This window comes from Lolium rigidum, chromosome 4 (assembly GCF_022539505.1).
Source record: "Lolium rigidum isolate FL_2022 chromosome 4, APGP_CSIRO_Lrig_0.1, whole genome shotgun sequence".
Taxonomy (NCBI): Eukaryota; Viridiplantae; Streptophyta; class Magnoliopsida; order Poales; family Poaceae; genus Lolium; species Lolium rigidum.
In genome coordinates this window covers 10,495,324-10,514,212 of record NC_061511.1, presented here as the reverse complement: position 1 = coordinate 10,514,212, position 18,889 = coordinate 10,495,324, and positions in this window count along the sequence as shown.

Sequence of the window (18,889 nt, the reverse complement as noted above, 5' to 3'; positions counted from 1 at the left end):
GAATCTGTATGCATCTTCTATTGCATTTTCGAGTTTGGATATCTTTATTGTTTCTTAACGTTTTCGAGTTTGTTGGGGTTCTATTCATTGTTATCTTTCCGACAAAATTGGTTTCATATCAATCGGAGTTTGAGAACTTTGTCAAAGTTTAGTTCTTTCAAGAAAATTGTAGTTTGAGGGGTTCTGGTGTTTTTTGCGCATAAGCCGGGGGTGCCGATTTCCCCCGCCGGAATTTCTCGGTAAGCCAGACGTGTCTCAGTTTGTGCCGAAAGGCTAAAGAAAACACTATTCCGGATAAACCGGAAATATTCCGGCGGGCCGGCTTGAAATTGGAGAGGAAACTGGCGTGCCGGTTTGAAACTGGCCCAGCCTTATGCGCTGTCAGATTCCAGCATAGATTTCGGTCTGCGGTTTGTGCGCTGATCCTGTCCGGCGTGAGAACCGCCGCCGCCGGTTTTACCACCGGTCTGGGTCGCAGGAATTCCCCAAACGGCTAGTTTTCTCCCTTGGGGAGTTAAGGTCAACCATTATATTTGCTCTCTCTCTCCTACTCCATTGTTGAACCTCAAAAGCTTGCTTCCTCTTCATCCCTCCCATGATTCTTGCATGAGGAGATGTAGATCTACAACTCCACCAATTAATTCTTTTTCTAAGTGAGGGGAACTCTTGGGATCTAGATCTTGGAGTCATCTGTTGATTTTCTTCATTGTTTTTCCTCTCTAGTTTCTCCATAGTATTTACTGCTTTGATGGGATTTGAGTGTGAAGGATTTAAGCACCCTTGGTGTTCTTGCTTTTGCATCCTTGCATAAGTGTTGAGCTCTCCATTACGATTAGTTCAAGTGAGAGACCGTGAGATTGTTACTATTGTAGGAGTTCATTCCTAGTTGGCTTGGTGGTTGGTGCCCTAGTGACCTCTTCGTGGAAGACTGTAAAGAGGCCCGAGCTTCTCCTTCGTAGAGCTTGTGAAGTGGTTATGGTGCTTGTCATCTCCGAAGTTGAGAGAAAACTAACCATAAGGGAAAGACCCTTGTCCTTCGTGGTATTGGCTTGGAGAAGAAGGCGAACCTTCGTGGCGTTCTGGAGACCTTCATGGTAGCCCGCATCTCTCAAACGTGACGTACTTTGTGTGGGGAAACACAGGAATATATTTTCGTCTCCACGTGTCTCGGTTATCTCTATACCTGAGTCATATATATTGCTATCACTTGTGTTACTTACCTTGTGCCTATCTTGCTTAGCTTGAATTGTTGTTGTTGCACTTAGATGAGCCTAGTATATTTAGGTTGTGTGCTTGTATAATAAATGTTAGTTTAATTTGACATTCTTACAAGCCAAATCCGTAATACTTCTTCAAACCCCTATTCACCCCACCCTCTAGGCGACATCACGTCCTTTCAGGCAGGCCGACACGCATGGCTAGGAAAAAAATTGCATGATCGGAGGTGGGCGGTGGCGCCATTAATCTCCGGCGCCCTCAGAAGTGGAGCCACCGCAGGGCGTCGTGGCAGGTTTGACCCGCCTGGCCGACGATCATTAAGCGACTGCCAGCAAGCTCGAGGGATTCCATCCGAAGTGTCGCAAGGCGTCGGCGCCCCACACGAAGGGGACGTCATGGGGTTGCCGCCGTTCCTATTAGGGTTCGAATGGCGCCGATGCATTATTGGGCGCGCCGGTGTGGCCCAAAAGCAGCGTCGGACCCCCAAGCGGCTAATGGGGTCGCTATTGAGGCTGCATGTGGAGATGCTCTACTCCCCTAGTGTGCTTTAGACGAAATCTGAATGGAAACAAGGATAAGGTACTTCCTTTGTCCATGAAAGGATGTTAGATATTTTGAAAGAGTATCTAGAATTCTAGAGACATCTAAATTTAGACAAACTTGCAACATCCTTTTATGAACAGAGTTAGTACTTACTCCCTATAATGCAACTATCATGTACACAGACGCAGTTTCGGTAGACAGAAGCAACACATGTAAATTGGCGAGTTGGAGGTTGTACAACATCACACAGGATCAATCCAAGGCGGGGTAGATGCTGGTGGAAAACTGCAAGGTCATTCACCTTTGACATGCCCGTGTCAGCGTCAGCCACCATACACACCCAAGTCCCAACAATGCCCCCACATACTGAAACCTCCTGTGGCGGCGGCTGACGCTGGTCTTCAGCGCATATGCTTCCACCCAGGTTACTATCTACGGAGTACTTATCTAGCCACCCAGCTCGTTTCTTCTCTGCCTTAATTTGGCTGCTTACTTGATGGATTGCATTGGATTTCGTAGTACTCTGCTACCAGCAGAATAAAGTGGGTAGACTGTAGACTGTCAGTTATATTACACCCGAGAGAGAAAATTAACACATCACAAGAAGTGCAGATTAGATTATTTTTTTACCCGCAAAAAAAGGAAATCTAATCTGCACTTCTGCATACCCACATACAATACTGAAGAGTGCCCTAGAAAATAAGCATGACATCATGCAAACTCAAACAAACATGTTAAATTCCTGGAAAAGCACAATGGTAGATCAACAGAACAACCCACATTCTGCAGAATTTTCACTTGCAGACAGGATGAGACCAAAAGAATTCTCTAAAGGACATATCTGGTCAGGTTCTGTGTTCCCTCTCTGTATACCACTCCCCTTCTCTCTTTGGTATCCAGGGCATAGCAGCAATAACAAAAATTGAAGCAAACTCATGGACATATGTTTACTCTGAACGTGTCTACTCGGTGACGGCGAAACATGCTTACAATGTTCGTCGCCAGAAACAAAAGTAAGAATCATGTACTTATAAGATCGCCCAGAGATCTGTAACCAGTCTTCAATCCATTCTGAACCCTATGGCAAAGAGTGGCTTGGTAAGTCACCAAAATACTTGCTGAAGTTCCCTAATCTTCTTCTACTGCAACAAAACTGTTGATTCTCCTTCTACAGGAACAAAACTGTCAATTCTCCTATGACCTTGAACTGTCATTTCTCCTTCCACTTCAACATAACTGTTGGCCCACTCATCAAATCCTTTCGACTATTCTACTTCCTACACCTGTCAAAGGAAACAATGCTTTGTTAACTAAATTAACATAACAGCAAATAGCAAATGCAATATGTGTTAAGCAAATGAGAACAGAAGTGAACATCCCCTAAAAAATAACATAAGTGAACATGGAATATTTTTTGACTTCCACATTACACCACAACAAATTTAATGCAGCACATTACACAGATAAACATAATAAATATCGAGCAGCATACACAAGACAACTGTGAGGATGACCCAGTTGTGCTTGTAGATCTCAGTGAGCTTAAATACTGGTGCAGCCCAAGACCCTCACAGCTGCAAATTTGAATAAACGCCAATATATTATTCTATTGTCTGAAGTTCATCTGTTGAATAATTCACGTCATGGATTACTAGATGAGTTATACCACGCCCTGTGAACAAGTAGAAGCACATCTGTTGAACTAGCATATGATCATGCACAACTATTAATTGCACTCAAACTTGGGTTTCTTTCCTTTAATAGGGTCATTCTAGTGGCTCGAAACTTTTTTTTCGAAATGGAGGCTATGCCCCAGCCTCAGCATCAATCGATGCATACGGCCGTTAGTGGCTTGAAACTTGAAAGTGCAAAAAACCAATCATCCTTGTGCACTAGCTCTCTTAGCCTTTAAAATGTGGAATGAACTACTAAACTGGCAAATTTTAAAGCATCTTATGTAGAATAGTATCAAATATCAAATGTGTGGAATCACTTGTTTTTCGCACGGACCAAATGATTTTGAATACTCAAAATGTTATTGCATCATCATCCAAAAGGGATATTTATCCATGGAATCAAATTCTGTTTGGTCATCTTACCTTATAATTCATGGACGGAAAATTGCATGTCAATCATGTGAGTCCACACATTTGTCGAAAACGTGGCCCTAAGAAGTCCAGTACATCCCTGAAGCTAGCTGCATAGCCTTTGTCATGCAGCCGACCATGGTATACAGCAGCAACTTCTCCTTCATGGTTCAGTATCGGTGAGCCAGAGCAACCATCTCTACCGATCATGTTCAGCTCAATCAAGCGCATATTATACCCTTTGTTGGTCTCACTGCTTAGTTGATTGTAACAGCGAGATGTGTTGGTAAGTTCGCCGGTGACGACCGTGTCAGGTAGAAGTGGTGGCCAGGATATCATTACAACATCATTTAGCTGAGGAGGCACACTTTTCGCAAGCTTCAATGGCACATGAGATCTTTGACATTTGTTCCGAGCTCTGCGGTACAACTGATTCATGTTGATCTCCAGGAGCATTAAATCCTTATTTCCATCCACTTTCACAGCAGTTGCCATGGTGTAAATCCTTGGATAATTAGCATTATCATATAGCGAAGAGTTTGAGCTTGCCAGATGTTCTTCTTGATGAGTACACATGACGTGGATATCAAACCACTGAACCATTTCCCGTGTTAGTTGCTGTTCTGCAGAGTAGAACTCCTTCAAAGAGTGGCAACATGTCAGCACGTGAGCTCCAGTCCCACGATGTCCAATGATGAAGCCGGTACAACAGTCAGTTCTATTGGCATCAACAATGGCTATAGCTTCTTCTACTGATTTGCCAAATTTATTTTGAAGATGGGTACGCGCTTGAGCTACACAGTCCGTCTTCAGAACATACATAACAAACATGATAGATTCCCTTTTGTTCTTGTGCACCCATTGGTGGGCCACTTTTGAGAAAACAGATGGAGGGACCAAATCTGCCATTTTTCTGAGCAAGCACAATCAAATTCAAAGAAAATATGTCAAAAACAATGATGTGAGTATTAAAGCGCAGATTATTAGTTGGTGCCATTTAAAACAGACATGATTAGCAACAGCAGATTATCAGTTCTAACTTATAGGCAATATGTAGTTTTTTTCAAGGAAAAGAGGGGAAAAGGTTTCACAACTTATATCAAACAACACAGAAAAAAGTTGCAAGCTATGACATAATAAGCAACCCGTTGTGTTAGCATCAGGCAGTTTCTTCTTTCCAGATGAATTATTTGATCTGAATAAGTGAATACATGCATTCAGAGTTTCAGATTGCATGGAAACAAAGTAGCATGGTTTCTACTTTTTTTTAAACTACTGTTAGAAGTAAATTGCATAAAGATTAGATGTGATGATGCAAACTGTGAATCATAGCCAGACTTGAAATGTGTGGAAGCATTGACTTGCTGGTATTTGCGGAAATAGGTTAAGCACCGTTAAAAAGAATTTTTTATCCAAACCTCCCTTGTCTTCGTCAATTTAAATTGACCAAGCCAAATACATGTCTGGTGTCTAAGGATACATTATACTTGCTTTTATCTACTGAACTATCTGCTATTTAGCCTGAATAGTGAGAATTCAAACCATGGCTTTTCTTTTAGAAGTATAGGTGCATACCAGAAGAGGCAGGACATGGTAACATATACAAATCACGGCTAAGACAGGAACAATAATGGTAAGAGCACCAAATCAATCTAAATGGTCTCATAAAGATAACTATGCAAAAACAACTGCTTATCTCAGAAAGATAGAGCATTATACTTTGTAAGAAGTTGCAAATACTAACTAACCTTATAGTAGATAAGAGTTCAGATAACCAGATTCATATACAAGGTTGTTGTGCTTCAAATGCTCCAGGCATACATTTGCCAGCTCGCCCTTCAACTGTAATGTAACATTGTTCAGTTGTTTACACAGTAAATATAGCAATATGAACTTCAGTTTCATCTAATACAAACTACAACGATCATGACTTGAAAAAATCATACAAAGTTGCGTATATCTTATTCTGTTTTGCATTCAGGATATATGAAAATATGATCCTGTTGATATAGTGTTCGACGTTATTAATGTACAACAGGTTCTTTTTTGTTTAGTTGATATAGCTACAATTATGATTCAGACATGGGAGAGTTGCACAAACTTTAAAGCACATGAATGAAGCATGAAGTCATCTGAAGCTCCAAAGTTGGGATGCATGCAAGTTACAAAATGTAATTATGTGCTCTTTTCTGGATAAACAAAAAGAATTAACTATTCTGTCAGAAACATTTTCCCATGAAGTCATGATCAACCACAACCCAGAACATTGGAGCACATAAAAATATATTTTTACTCCGAAAGATCAAAATCTTCTGCACTAAGAAAATTTAAATTACTCTTAATAAGCACGAAAACTATACTGTGCATGAATATTGCACTGGCAATGATGGTTCATGTTTTTCAGTTATATCGGACAACATGCATTGGACATTACCAAAAAAAGGCAGTTCTGGACCGGAAGGGAAACTAAATTGTGTGAGGCACATATCAGCTAGCTTGCTAACCTGTTTGGTCTTGTAGCTACGCCAAGAGGTAGAGGAGGCAACTTGCTGCTGCTCCAGTTCGAACACGGTGTTTGATGCTGGTGGGATTCCTCCTGTACGGAACCTTGTGTCTTGTACCCTTGTATAAATTGAGATGGGAGAACCTGAGTGAGACAACCAGTGGCATGTAACAATTTAAGATCAGGAAATGCAGTCACTCTGAAAGAAGGGCACTAGTTATGACAAAATGACCATGAAACACTAATTATAATACACACATCAAAAGTAGGCACAGTTTATTAACTCCAGAACCTGCTATGCTCCATCATTTCTGCTCATAGGATTCCAAGTGAAAAACTACACGTAAAGAAAACATACGGCTAAATTCTATCACCACAGTCCCCCACAACGCGATAACAGACATAGAAGAATCAATGGTATCAACTTAAGATTGATGTAATGCAGTTACTCAGAAACAAAGGCACAGGGTTCAGAAACTGAAAACATAATATCAACAGTTTATCATTGGCAACATGGCATCTGTGTACATGCAACCAACAGTAACTACTTCACAACCAGCAGTTACTCTTAGTACCACATGTGCCCTTTCAGTTATTCATTGATTTCCTAATACCCTTCAAGTCCATGTCTAGAAAAATATAAGGAAACGTATCACAAACAAACGGGTTGCCTATTTGACATGGCAGAAGGTTGTGCCACCTTTTCTGTGCCAACAAAGCAGGCTTACTTGATTGAATTGATTCTTTGGGAGCCAAACCCACACAAGAAATCGCACCACCTATTCAACCGGTCAAACTACAGACTTGTTATGACAAATTGAGCGTGAAACAGTAGTTCTATACATCCACTAAAAGTAGATCAGAGCACAGTTTATTAACTCCAGAACCTACTAATGCTACATCATTTCTGCCCATCAGGTAACAACATAAAAACGAACCTACATTCAGCAAAATTAACAATCCCCAACAATGTGATAACAGACATAGAAGAATCAATGGTATTTAAGGAGGCTCATTTAGTTAAACATGCAACTACACACGCAATTGTAACAATGGTAACTGTCAATCTTCGTCAGTTAAAACAGGCATAATCACCAATCCACGGCTTGCTAAAGCACAGGCTATTGATCTGAAACAATTCAGAAGTAAGATCTTGGTGCCCGTGTTTTTCTTGTATTCCTACACACCCCATGGAACGAACAGAAGCAGTCAAGCACAGCAGCAGTGCACGCCAACCATTCAGCTAGGAATTAATTACCGAGATGTCAAGTCGCCTAGTCCTAACAATCCCAGCAGATAATGCCGTGCGAACTGCAAAAGGATAGGAGCCCCTTGATCAAAACAGCGCCTCCACAAATTTCACCCCCAACAGATAAGCAAACCAAACCAAACCACACGCAGTAAGCACGAAAACCCTAGATCGTTCGACACTGGTCCGCCACAAATCTCCAGAAATTATTAACTCCAGAAATTAGTAATGCTACGTCATTTCTGCCCATCAGGTAACAAGTGAAACACTTCACATAAAAACGAAGCTACATTCAGCAAAATTCCATCATCACAATCCCCAACAATGAGATAACAGACATGGAAGAATCAATGGTATTTAAGGAGGCTCATTTAATTAAACATGCAACTACACACGCAATTGTAACACTGGTAACTGTCAATCAAAACAAGCATAATCACCAATCCACTGCTTGCTAGCTAAAGCACAGGCTATCGATCTGTAACAATTCAGAAGTAAGATCTTGATGCCCGTGTTTCTAGAAACCCCATGGAACGAACAGAAGCAGTCAAGCACAGCAGCAGTGCACGCCAAGCATTCAGCTAGGAATTAATTACGGAAATGTCAAGTCGCCTAGTCCTAACAATCCCAGCAGATAGTGCCGCGCGAACTGCGAAAGGATAGGAGCCCCTCGATCAAAAGTCAAAACAGCCCCTCCACAAATTTCACCCCCAACAGATACGCAAACCAAACCGAATCACACGCAGTACGCAGGAAACCCTAGCTCGTTCGACACTGACCCGCCACAAATCTCGAATTCCGCTGCACGAGATCCGGCCGTAGCGCCGCGAAGCCGAATCCACACTGCGCCGCTCGAGGCGGAAACGCAAAGCCCAGCACCCCCGCCGCAAGGAACTGGTACTACACCGTCGCAGGAGGGTTCGGGTCGGGCTGGAGAGCGAGCTCGCCCGCAGAAAACCCCACATCACGCACGATCGGAGCACGCCGCGGCGGACCGAAATCCTCCGTACACCGTACCCCCTCCCCACAAAGCGGAAACGCCCAACCCCAGCAAACGAGCTGCGCGCTCTACGGGTTCGCTGAGAGAGCTCACCTGAGTGAAGCCGCGTACGATCGCTCTCCTCCCTGGTGCCCGCCGGTGGCCGGAGTTGGAAACCCTAGAGGGGCGAGGCGGGGGCGGCGAGGAGGAGGAGGAGGAGCGGGAGCAGGGAGCGGGAAAAGAAGCGTGGAAGGGGAAGAGGCCTGGCTGACATGTGGGGCTTTCAGATTGGTTTTGGGCTTGCCACGGAAGGAAGGGAAATGTGCGGAATGCGATTCTTCTAGCGGTTTTTTCTCAATTTTCCGTAAAGAAACCTTACATGTTTTATGTTTGCGAAATACTTGCTATCCGCCGACCGATCGAACCCCAAAGATCGGTCGTGCCGGCCGGCAGCGCACTGTCCTGCTCGATGAGTCTTGGCACCCGCGCATGCACCACTTTTTTATCTGGTCCCCACCATTCATACGCGTAGCTGGCTTATCTTTTTCTTAGTTGTTCTCACGCTCTCTCTCCTGGACGTGCTACTTTGTTTTTCTCACGTAGGTGCACCATAGCTTGCTGCTGTCCTGGACGTGCTACTTTGCTTTTCTCACGTAGGTGCACCACAGCTTGCTGCTGGAAGTTATTTTTGCTACACATGCTAGTTGCTGCCTACACTACTAGCCTATGGGCTGAAAAATTGATGAGACGTAAGAGGTAGGACTCATGTAGGCATGTACTATGGTAGTACGGTGTGACATTTAAGTGCCACCCGCGGTCATGGATAATGGTTTGAGGTTAGTGATATGTTATTGTTGTAATCATTTGCGATTTTTGTAAAAATAATTGGTGATTTTTATTGTAAATCGAGCCATAGCAAATTAATTGTTGCTTGACCATTTTTGCATTATTTTCAAAATATAGCTTTTCTGTTGTAATCACTTGTGACTTTTGGAAAAATAGTTGGTGATTTTTATTGTAATTCAATTCGTAGAAAATTAATTGTTGCTTGACCACTTTGCATTATTTGCAAACGTACAGATATTTTTGTTGTAATCGTTTGTGACTTTTGTAAAAAATAAATGTTTTTTTTGTTGTAAATCAATCTATAGAAAATTAATTGTTGCTAGACCATTTTGCATTGTTTGCAAACATATGCATTTTTTGTTGTTATACACTTACTTATACTCTGCGATTTTTGTTGTACTATTTTCCCATTTTTATAATTTGTTGTTAATTTTTATTGTAAATCCAGTTGTAGTAAAAAAGTATTGCTTAACAACTTTTTGTAGCATTTGCTTTTTATATAATATCATGCGATGATTTGTTGTAATGGTATATATTTTTTGTACACACGGCGCCATGACCATGTAAGAGCAGGCTCAAACCCCAAAGTGACCTGGTTAGAGTACTGTTGGAGATATGCCCAAGAGGCAATAATAAAGTGGTTATTATAATATCTTTGTGTTTATGATAAATGTTTATATATCATGCTATAATTGTATTAACCGAAACATTGATACATGTGTGTTATGTAAACAACAAGAAGTCCCTAGTAAGCCTCTTGTATAACTAGCTTGTTGATTAATAGATGATCATGGTTTCGTGATCATGAACATTGGATGTTATTAATAACAAGGTTATGTCATTAGTTGAATGATATAATGGACACACACCCAAATGAGCGTAGCATAAGATCAAGTCATTAAGTTCAATTTGCTATAAGCTTTCGATACATAGTTACCTTAATCCTTCGACCATGAGATCATGTAAATCACTTACACCGGAAGGGTACTTTGATTACATCAAACGCCATTGCGTAAATGGGTGGCAATAAAGATGGGATTAAGTATTTGGAAAGTGTGAGTTGAGGCATATGGATCAACGAGTGGGATTTGTCCATCCCGATGACGGATAGATATACTCCGGGCCCTCTCGGTGGAATGTCACCTCGATTAGCTTGCAAGCATATGAATAGTTCATAAGAGATCACATACCACGGTACGAGTAAAGAGTACTTGTCGGTAACGAGGTTGAACAAGGTATGGAGATACCGATGATCGAACCTCGGACAAGTAAAATATCGCGAGACAAAGGGAATCGGCATCGTATGTAAATGGTTCAATCGATCACTAAGTCATCGTTGAATATGTGGGAGTCATTATGGATCTCCAGATCCCGCTATTGGTTATTGCTCGGAGAGGAGTCTCGACCATGTCTGCATAGTTCACGAACCGTAGGGTGACGCGCTTAAGGTTCGATGTCGCATAAGTAGATTCGGAATATGAGATGGAGACCGAATATTGTTCGGAGTCTCGGATGGGATCCAAGACATCACGAGGAGAACCGGAATTGTTCTGGAAGAATTCTGCTGTTTTGTATTTCAAGAAAAGTTGTTCTGGAAACATTCTCGGAATTGGACGAAATAAAAACAGAAGTTCTTATTTTTCTGTCACGCAGACGGAGTCCAAAGGGGAGACGGAGAAGAGGGGTGGGCCACACAACAGGCCGGCGCGGGCCCCCCCAGGCCGCGCCAGGGTGTTGTCTGGGCCCACCAGGCGCCGACACTAGATGGGTTTTGTGAAACCCTAACCCTAGTTCCCGACTATAAATAGTGGGATAGTTTGGCCGGCCATTGCAGCTCCGTACGAAACCCTAATGTGCCACCTCTCCTCCCTCCTAGTTTCTCCTGCTCCGTAGGCGAAGCCCTGCAGGAATTCTTCTCCACCACCACCACCACGCCGTCGTGCTGCTGGGATTCCGTGGAGATCTACCACACCTCCGCTGCCCGTTGGAACGGGGAGAGGAAGGAGCTTCATCGACACCGTACGCGCGACCGAGTACGGAAGTGCTGCCGGATTGCAGCACCGGGGACGATCGTCTACACCAACAACGAGATTAATCTCGTAGGCTTTGGAATCTTCGAGGGTTTGTCTCATCTCCATCTCGTTGCTTAGATCTAGTAGATTGGATCTTGGGTGTTCCATAGATTAGATCTGTTGGTTTTATTCGCTTTGCGGTAGGAAAATTTTTGTTTTCTATGCAACGAACCCCATCAGTGGTATCAGAGCCACGTCTATGCATAGATCTGTTGCACGAGTAGAACACAATGGTTTTGTGGGCGGTGATGCTTTTGTTGCTTTAGTTTGTGTACTTTGCTTCTTGCGGGATGGTGGGATGAAGCGGCCCGGGCTAACTTTACATGACCGCGTCTCATGAGACTTGCTCCACGCTTGACATGCAACTTGTATTGCATAAGTGGCTTTGCGGGTGTCCGTCTCTCCCACCATAGTGAAGATTGTAATTTGCACTTCTATTGTCAACACTAGTATCACCGTTGTGGTTCATGTTCGTAGGTAGATTGGATCTTGCTCGAAAACCCTAAACCACGTAAAATATGCAAACCAAATTAGAGGTGTCTAACTTGTTTTTGCAGGGTTTGGTGATGTGATATGGCCATGATGTGTTGATGATTATATTTGATGTATGAGATGTTCATTATTATATTATGGCAACCGGCAGGAGCCTAATGGTTGTCTTTAATTTTTGTTAAAGACCTGCGTGTCTATTCATCATGTAATAGCTTTATTTCAAGTAGTTGTTATAGTAGCTATAAGTGATGGACAACCATGAAGCGGTGCCACTGACCTTGACGCCATGTTGGTGATGATGGAGATCATGTTCGTGCTTTGGAGATGGAGATCAAAAGCACAAGAAGAAAGGCCATATCATATCACACATTATGAATTGCATGTGATGTTAATCCTTTTATGCATCTTATTTTGCTTAGATCGCGATGGTAGCATTATAAGATGATCCCTCTCACTAAATATCAAGATAATAAAGTGTTCATCCTTAGTATGCACCGTTGCTAAGACTTGTCGTTTCGAAGCATCTCGTGATGATCGGGTGTGATAGACTCTACATGTGCATACAACGGGTGCAAGCCAGATTTGCACACGCGGATACTAAGGTTGCCTTGACGAGCCTAGCATGTACAAACATGGTCTCGGAACACGGGATACCGAAAGGTAGAGCATGAGTCATATGAATGATATGATGAACACTTTGAGTGTTCGCCTTTGAAGCTACATCTTTTCTCGTGAAGATCGGACTTGGTGTAGTGGATTTGGTTCGTGTAATCACTAAGACAATGCGAGGGATGTTGTTTTGAGTGGGAGTTCACCTAGTTAATTTAAGAATTAAAATTTAACTCATTTTATCATAAACTTATTCTAAACTCTTTGCAAATATGTTGTAGATCATGGCGCCCCCCTCCATCAATTTTAACCAGTTCCTAGAGAAAGAAAAGCTTAAGGGTAATGGTAGCAACTTCACCGATCGGTCCCGTCATGTGAGGATTTTCCTCACTGGCGTGAGCATGCAATATGTGCTCGAAGCACCGCTAGGTCCCCCACCACCTCCTGCAGGTGTCCGAGGACATAAAGAATGTTTATGAGACTCGGGTAACTCGGTACTCCAAAATTCAGTGTGCCATCTTGTGCAGTTTAGAGGCGTAGCTCCAAAAGCGTTTTGAGCACCACGACCCATGTGAGATGATGCGTGAGCTCAAACTTATCTTTGAGACTCATGCAGCCGTGGAGAGCTATGAGGCCTCGAAACAGCTTCTTTAACCGCATGATGGAAGAGGGCAGCTCGTTAGTGAGCACATGTTCGCCATGTCCGGACATGCGAAGAAGCTCGATGACTTGGGGATTGTGATCCCTAACAAGCTTGGTATTCATCGTGTCCTCCAATCACTGCCACCAAGTTACAAGAACTTCGTGATGAACTACAACATGCAGAACATGAACAAAGAGTTACCTGAACTCTTCTACATGCTGAAGTCTGCTGAAGTAGAAATAAAGAAGGAGAACCAAGTGTTGATGGTCAACAAGACCACCAGTTTCAAGAAACAGGGCAAGCCTAACAAGGGCAACTTCAAGAAGGGCGGCAAGAAAGTTGCAGCGCCTCCTGAGAAGCCTAAGGCTGGTCCTAAGCCTGAGACTGTGTGCTACTACTGCCAGGGGAAGGGGCACTGGAAGTGGAATTGCACCAAATACTTGGCCGATCTGAAGAGCGGCCACGTCAAGAAGAAAGGTATATTTGATATACATGTTATAGATGTCTATCTTACTGGTTCTCGTAGTAGTGCCTGGGTATTTGATACTGGTTCGGTTGCTCACATTTGTAACTCGAAACAGGAACTATGGAATAAACGAAGCCTGGCAAGGGACGAGGTGACGATGCGCGTTGGAAATGGATCCAAGGTCGATGTGATCCCCGTCGGCACGCTTCCCCTACATCTACCTTCGGGATTAGTTTTAAACCTTAATAATTGTTATTTGGTACCTGCGTTGAGCACGAACATTATATCTGGATCTTGTTTGATGCAAGACGGTTATTCGTTTAAGTCTGAGAATAATGGTTGTTCGATTTATATGAGTAATGTCTTTTATGGCCATGCACCTGAGATGAATGGTTTATTCTTGTTAAATCTCGATAGTAGTGATACACATGTTCATAACATTGATGCTAAGCGAATTAAATTGAATGATAATTCTACTTATATGTGGCACTGTCGTCTTGGTCATATTGGAGTGAAGCGCATGAAGAAACTCCATTCCGATGGACTTCTTGAGTCACTTGACAGATGCGAAGCATGTCTAATGGGAAAAATGACTAAGACTCCATTTTCTGGCACAATGGAGCGAGCTACAGACTTATTGGAAATCATACATACCGATGTATGCGGACCAATGAGTGTAGCATCGCGCGGTGGTTATCGTTATGTTCTAACCTTCACGGATGATCTGAGTAGATATGGGTATGTTTACTTTATGAAACACAAGTCCGAGACTTTTGAGAAGTTCAAGGAATTCCAAAGTGAAGTAGAAAATCAACGTAACAAGAAGATTAAGTTTCTGCGCTCTGATCGCGGAGGCGAATATCTGAGTTATGAGTTTGGCATGCATTTAAAGAAATGCGGAATACTTTCACAGTTGACACCGCCGGGAACACCACAGCGCAATGGTGTGTCCGAACGTCGTAATCGAACTCTCTTAGATATGGTTCGTTCTATGATGTCTCTTACCGATTTTCCATTATCGTTTTGGGGTTATGCTTTAGAGACAGCCGCATTCACTTTAAATAGGGCACCATCTAAATCCGTTGAAACGACACCGTATGAATTATGGTTTGGGAAGAAACCTAAGCTGTTGTTCCTTAAAGTTTGCGGTTGCGATGCTTATGTAAAGAAGTTACAACCTGACAAGCTAGAACCCAAAGCGGAGAAATGCGTCTTCATAGGATACCCTAAAGAAACAATTGGGTATACTTTCTATCACCGATCCGAAGGCAAAATCTTTGTTGCCAAGAACGGATCCTTTCTTGAGAAGGAGTTTCTCACTAAAGAAGTGACTGGAAGAAAAGTAGAACTCGACGAGGTTGATGAACCTTCTCTCATAGATCAGAGTAGCGCAGTGTCGGAAGAAATTCCTGTGCAGCCTGCACCGATAGGAGAGGAAGCAAATGATGAAGATCATGAAACTTCGAACGAGGAAGCTACTGAACCTCGCAGATCGACGAGGGAACGTACCACTCCTGATTGGTATGATCCTTGTCTAAATGTCATGATTGTGGACGACAATGATGAGGACCCTGCTGATACGTCTCCAACGTATCGATAATTTCTTATGTTCCATGCTACATTATTGATGATATCTACATGTTTTATGCACACTTTATGTCATATTCGTGCATTTTCTGGAACTAACCTATTAACAAGATGCCGAAGTGCCGGTTCCTCGTTTTCTGCTGTTTTTGGTTTCGTAAATCCTAGTAACGAAATATTCTCGGAATCGGACGAAATCAACGCCTAGGTTCCTATTTTTCCCGGAAGCATCCAGAACACACGAGAACCGCCGAGAGAGGGGCACAGGCCCACCAAACCACGAGCCGGCGCGGCCAGGGGGGGCCCGCGCCACCCTATGGTGTGGGCACCCCTTCGACCCTCCTGCGCCGCCTCTTCGCCTATTTAAAGCCTCTGTCGCGAAAACCCTGATACAGAGGACGAAACCCACAGAAACCTTCCAGAGCCGCCGCCATCGCGAAGCCAAGATCTGGGGGACAGGAGTCTCTGTTCCGGCACCCTGCCGGAGCGGGGAAGTGCCCCCGGAAGGCTTCTCCATCGACACCGCTGCCATCTCCACCGCCATCTTCATCACCGCCGCTGCTCCCATGAGGAGGGAGTAGTTCTCCATCGAGGCTCGGGGCTGTACCGGTAGCTATGTGGTTCATCTCTCTCCTATGTACTTCAATACAATAATCTCATGAGCTTCCTTACATGATTGAGATTCATATGATGATGCTTGTAATCTAGATGTCATTGTGCTAGTCAAGTGAGTTTTACTTATGTGATCTCCGGAGACTCCTTGTCCCACGTGTGTAAAGGTGACATAGGCATCCCAAATGGGCCTGCCGAAGATAGTACCCGGAGTTTACTGAAGGCCCACTACCCGAAGAATAAGAAGATTCGAGAGTCCAAGATATATTAAGGAAAGCTAGAGTTGTAATAGGAAGAGTTATTTGTAATCCGGCGGGATGAGTTAGAAACCGTCCCGGACTCACGTAACTTGTACAAAACGAAACCCTCGGCTCCACCTCCTATATAAGGGGGAGTCGAGGGACAAAGAAAGGATCGAATCTACCGTCAACATAACCCTAGTTTTCATAATCGCCGAGTACTTTTCGCCTAAACCTTCGAGATCTACTTGCCCTCTACTTCTAGCAAAACCCTAGTCTACAATCTGTAGGCATTGACAAGTTAATCCTTTGTCAATTGGCGCCGTCTGTGGGAATTAGAGGTTGCAAGGAGCTGATCTCGATGGCACGTTCAAGATCTTCGACATCGTCAACAGCAAGCAGCGCGATGGATCGAGGTAACAAGGGAAAAACTGATCTATTCAATTTTATTCCTCACCCGCCCTCCCGTATGGATGCATGTGCCTATCTGGAGGAGCCCATCATCATGACGTTCGGAGAATTCCGATTTGGCGTCAACAAGGAAGGATCCTACCGTCTCGAAGATCCGATCTCGTCGGAATTTTCAGCGGTCGATTCTAACTTTTCGTCGAGTGACGAGGAGTTTTCGTCGCCATACTTCGTCGACAGCAAGGCAAGCGGAAAGCTCGCCAAGATCTTCAGCAACACATCCTTCGAGTCGTCTGCGGACTCCTTTATAAGCAGCGACTCTGAAAGCGTCGGCAGCTTCAACTTCATCGACAAATATGTCGCCATCGGGAAGGTCTTCACCACTCTGTATGATGGTGTCACCAATCCTGATAAAAATCAATGCGCAAAATATCATCAGATCTATGTGGTAGAAGGGGCAGGCACATCAGAACCGCAAACGTCAGAGGCTTTCGACGAATTGGGAAATCCATACGTCGATCCCGCTGATCTCAGACATGGCTTAGGCACTAAATATGTCGGGCCCTCACCCCGAGAAAGAGTGCAACTCCCGCAAGCTGCGTGGGATAGGGCTGCGAGAGCCATGGATGGATCAGAACCAATGAATACTACTCGCTACCGTACAAGAGTTACAAGCATATCAATATAGACTTGCTCGAGTAAGCGGAGAGTTGGAAAAACGAGACAACATCCCCGAACGAGGAGGAAAGAAGCAGCTTCGCATCAAGCGTGACGCCGAGCGGAGTTAAGTCGCCTTTCGGGAACTTCGGGAGATAGTCAAAGAGAGGCTCGAAGGAGAGCAAGATCTTGGCCGCAAAATATACCCGAAGGAGAGAGGGAAACTTAATTCAAAATCTCGACATGTCCTTCATGACGATCGATGAAAGGGGAAATATCATCCCAAAAACACCGAAGCAGGTTACATGGCAACACAGGCTTACATCCTCGCATCCAGACCACCTCCTGGAGACCCGAGAGAACCATTGTTCAATATGGCGATGGCTGGAGTAGGAGTTATGGGAACAGCGTTTGCAACAACGCCTCCCGAAGAAAATCCTAGGCAAAATAGTCCACGACCCACCGCAGACAGTTCAAGACCCACCAAGAACAAGTGGAGCAAGAGACACAGCAGTCCAAGTAAGGGTGGACAGAGCGCGACAAGAAAGAAGGAGCGTCAGCACTCACCAGAAGTTGCCGACGAAGATATGTGTGGGCTCCCATGTTTTACGAGAAGAGTTCGAAAAACTCGAGTCCCAAAAGGGTTCAAGCTACCCGAAAATTTCAAGAAATTCGACGGCTTGCAAGATCCCGAGGATTGGCTCGTGGATTATCTCGAGATGGTGAAGCTGGTAGGAGGAACCAGAGCAACAGCTATGCAAAGTATCCAAGTTCATCTGAGCGGTGCCGCGAGATCTTGGATAAAGAAACTCCCCCCAAGTTCCATCGACAGCTGGGATAACTTCGAGGACATCTTCGTGAAAAACTTCCGATCCACCTGCAAAAACCTGCGTCATTGGAGGAGTTGAGAGCGTGTCGACAAAAACACGACGAGTCGATGAGGAAATACATACAGCGGTGGAATATCATAAAAATTCGTGCAGAAGATATATCCGACGAAAGGGCAATAGATGCGTTCGTGGCGGGAATTCGCCGAGGTGATTTTGTCGAGGACTTAGGGAGAACTAACCCTAAGACCATATCAGCACTCATGGAGATAGCCAATAAATGGGCAGATGGAGAAGACGCAATATACAACAAGCGACATAGGTCGCCGAAGAGGATCGTGGTCGAAATTATCAAAATAGAAGGCGATTTTCTCGCCGGTTCTACAACAACGACGCTCCCGGCCATATATCGGCTGGTTTTCGGGAAATCCCGGAGGAAATAGTCGAGATGATTATCAAAGGAGCAACGAGCAACAAGGCGACAATAGAGGTGATTTTCGCGGCAACAGGCAAAATAGTGGACCAAGGATTCAAAGACCTTATGTATCTCCCGAAGAGATGATGAACGGTCCGTGCCAAATGCACTTTTATCTCGACAACAATGGAAAGAGACAGTCAGGACATCTCCAGAAAGACTGCCGCAATTTTCAGGCAATGCTGCGAGCCGCAGGAATCGCAAATGCCCAAGCAAATAACAGAAATCCTCGGGAGCCAAGGAGCGAGATTCACCTTCCACCTCCTCCCGCAATTACGGACGAAAATCGGCATCAGCTTAGAATTGCGGCAGCACCACATCCACCTCCATATGTTGACCCCAACTCTAACGGTGTGGTCTCGATGATACAGAAGGCTAGG